Source organism: Colobus angolensis, unplaced genomic scaffold, assembly GCF_000951035.1.
Source record: "Colobus angolensis palliatus isolate OR3802 unplaced genomic scaffold, Cang.pa_1.0 Scaffold5, whole genome shotgun sequence".
NCBI classification, from domain to species: Eukaryota; Metazoa; Chordata; class Mammalia; order Primates; family Cercopithecidae; genus Colobus; species Colobus angolensis.
Genome location: NW_012118487.1, coordinates 28,390,738 through 28,394,755, shown reverse-complemented (window position 1 = coordinate 28,394,755; position 4,018 = coordinate 28,390,738).

The following is a 4,018-nucleotide window of genomic DNA, read 5'->3' as shown; positions in this document are numbered from 1 at the left end:
AGAGACGGGGTTTCACCATGTTGGTCAGGCTGGTCTCGAACTCCTGACCTCAGGTGATCCACCTGCCTCGGCCTTCCAAAGTGCTAGGATTACAGGCATGAGTCACCATGCCTGGCCTGTTTCTGGTTATATACTATTAATAATTTTTGTTTCTTGTTTTTCTGTGTCTTATTCTAGCCTTGCAGTACTTTAAAAAACAGCTGCATGAATATTCCACTCCCAGACATCTTGATGTAATTATTTTGGAGGAGATCCTAGCCTTGGTATTTTTTAAAAGCCTCTCAAGCTCATGACTGTGTTATAGCATTTGTAATATGTTATTAATAGTACATGCCCATCATCATAAATAAACATTGGAGACCACTGGACCAGTCCACATGACACCTTATTTTACCTACTAGGGAACTAGGTTGCTTAATAGAGAATCTGAACTGTGTTCACTGTTACACAACTGGTTACTGCTATGACTGGGACAGCTTCACTTTCTAATTCCATTGCTCTTCCAGTGCGAGGCAAACTCTGGGGCTGCATATTCTAATGATTTATGCATGTCTGTCTCCCTCACTGAATTGTAAGTTTGTGAGCAATTGGGGCTGTGTTTATTTTATCTTTTTATTCTTCATAGCACCTGGAGTATTAAATATCAATAACAACAGGGATTTTCTTCATCTATGGTTGGACATATTATTCACCAGTGTCAGAAAATAGAGTCTCCTCAATCAGGAAGAGTTTCTGGTTATTTCAAGAATTGTAGATTACTATGTACTTACAGGCATCACTTTACCCACAGTATCTGACTCAAATTCAAATGAAAAAATTCACTGTACAGTAAATTCATTTCTGGTGATTTGTGTTTTATAAAAAAAGGGAAAAATAATAAATTCAAACATCCAGAACTCTGTCATAAATTAATAAGGTAGTTCTGGCTCTAGGAATTTTTGGGCACTTTCCAAAGTAAGTGAAAATATAATTATCAATAAAATCCAAGAAATTTGTGGCTGGAACATAGGAGAAGCTACCTACTGTTATCGGGAGGTTGTGTTTCTGGCAAGTAGAGTGTCTGGCAAATTTTCATCTGTCAAGATTAAGATCTATTAGGAAATAGAGAATACGGTAGAAACAACTACAATAACATTAAAACAATAGGTTTTAAAAATTCACAATAAATAAAAATTCAAGAAAGAACCCATTTTTTTAATACAGCAGTCTGCTCCAGAATCATCCTCTTTAATTGATCAAGAAACATTGCTATTGGCGTGATGATCTGCTGAGGCTGTAGGTTTTGTTTCATACGAAATGCGCTTCCTTTACAGTGTTCTGGGTCAGTCTCTGCTGGCTTAAAATGTAATGACTTGTGCTCTTGCATTCTTGTTTTGTTCTTGCAAGTCTCTGCAAAATGCTAAACTCACAAATGATTGTGGTGCTCAAGGGCATGTTTTCTAGGGTATGTCAAGAGAGTTAAATGTAATCAGGTCTTTCTGCACCGCTTCTCAGACCTGCCCCCTGTTCCACAGAAGCAGGGAGGGGAAGTCAGGAAACAGTGTATACTGAGGAGGAGCTTTAAAAATGTAGAATGAGGATATGGTTTGGCTGTGTCTTCACCCAAATTTCACCTTGAATTGTAACCATCTCCACATGCGAAGGGCAGGGCCAGGTGAAGGTAATTGAATCAGGGAGGCGGTTTCCCCCGTACTGTTCTTGTGGTGGTGATTAAGTCTCACGAGAGCCGATGGCTTTATAAATGGGAGTTCAACTGCGCAAGCTCTCTCGCCTGCAGCCGTGTGAGACACAACTTTGCTCCTCTTTCGCTTTCCGCCATGATTGTGAGGCCTCCCCCACCATGTGGAACTGTGAGTCTGTTAAACCTCTTTCCTTTACCCTTTACGAATTACCCAGTCTTGAGTATGTTTTTATTAGCAGTGTGAGAACAGACTAATGCAAGTGACAACGTAAAACCAATGACCTCAAAATCATTGCTAGAAAGGGATTTACAATATTTACAGGTCTCTCTACTCTTCAGGTCTTCGAGGGTAGTGTTTTTTCATCTTTATATTCTTAGCACTTCTCAAAGCGTTGAGTTACTAATCAATGCTTATTCTGTAGCTGAATGAATCATGAATGTGACATTTGGGGGTTATTATTTAGTAATAGCCCCTTACTTGTCTATTACCTCTTTTCAAGTAACCGTTTTTTTTTTTTCTGTAATTTTTACAATCTTCTTAGGGATAAAATCAGAAAGTAAATTTATTTTAGTTTCCCATAGTTAGTTGGAATTTACGCACTGGAAGTAATTTACCCAGTGAATGAAATTTAGAACAAGTCTCATGACTTCTCTGCTTACATGGAGGTAATAAAAGTTTCTGTGGTCAGTAATTAAAATGCTCAGTGCCACAAATAGTCAAAACTCCAACTCTGCTTTACATTGAACAAGTTCTTCCTGCTAGGGAGAGGGGATGTGGTCAGAAGAGAGGGAAAGAAGGTCTAGATTGTGATCTAATGTTGGTTTCCTCTGGCTTTGGCCCACGTTAAAGCTCATTTCTTTTTCTCATGTTCTCTTTTTGGGACCTTCAGAGGCCCTCCCCAACTGCATCCCTTGGGAATCTCACCAGCAATTTCAGTGACCCAGACTAATGGCTCTTTGTGGCAGCCAGTCACTTCCTGGTAAATATTTTCATTTTCTTTGCTCAGTGTCTTCTTGGAGTGCGTTCCATGCGATGCTGCCTCTCCTTCACTCGAGCAATTTCTGTATTTTGCAGGTCACATATTGAATCACCCAGTATTCTAAATGACACCAATCACCTCTCTACCTGAGGTGAAAGTGGGCATTGTTAGGGTAAGCACCCAGCCTGCCTGGGATTGTTCTGTTTTTTATTTTAGCTTAATTTTTTTATTTTTACACCCCTCTTAGCTCATACCTAATGCCTGGGATTTTTCTGGTTACAGCACTAAAATCCCTGCTTCCCTGGAAACTTCTCCCTGGGATGCAAAAAATCCTTCCCCCTCACCGCCGCCAGCAGATATGGAAAGTTGAGAGAAAAGCATACAACTTCAATGGCAGCCGCCAAATAGGATGAAAAACAACATTGCTTTCAGTGTCAAGTAGATGTGGTATAAGTTATCCATCCTCCATAGCCGCTGTCATAAGGCACCACTGGATAGTACTTAGGATGAGCAGTGCTTCAACAGGGTCACTGTGACACAGCCATGCTAGACAAAACAACACGAAACAAAATCACGCACACATAATTATATCATATAAATAGTTCTACATAGGTGTATTACTCTAAATAAAATTATGAAATTTACATTTCATATTTATGGTATTTTTGAAATTATGTATTATTTACTTCCCTGTTACATAAATGCTATTGATAGAAAACCATAATAGGACTAATTCATAGTGGCAATTAGTAGACATTAATAGTAGGACTAATTAAATCAATACTATGTATGAGAATATCATAATAATTTTATGTTTCTCTGTCTTTGGATACAGCAAAACGTGTGTGTATACATGTATATGTATATATATGTATATATATTTACTCCCTCTGTTGAAAATAGCAATATAAATGTGTGCATATACATATATATATTGTATATATGTATATATTTACTGTATCTCCTATGTTGAAAACAGCAATATATTTAAACTATATATTAAATCTTTTTTTGGATAAATTACTGCTTACGAACATCTCTCTCTCTCTCAAAACAAAACTCTTCTCTAACCTCCCACCTCCCACCCTGATTTGAGTGAGTCCTAAAACAGATGGTGAAAATTAGATAATCCTGCATGAGGTCTTGCTCTCTGCCTGGAATGTGCCACCTTGGAACGTCACGCTCAGTTTTCTGCATTTAGCAAATACCTTTTGATTTATTTTTCCAAATTTCTGGTGAGCTCTTTTTTACTCCTTGCTGTCCTGTAGGTAGTTCCTTCTCTGGAAACCAACTTGGTGATGATTTATGAATTCTCTGTCCTCTGTCCTTTTTTTTTTTTTTTTCAGTCTTGCTCTGT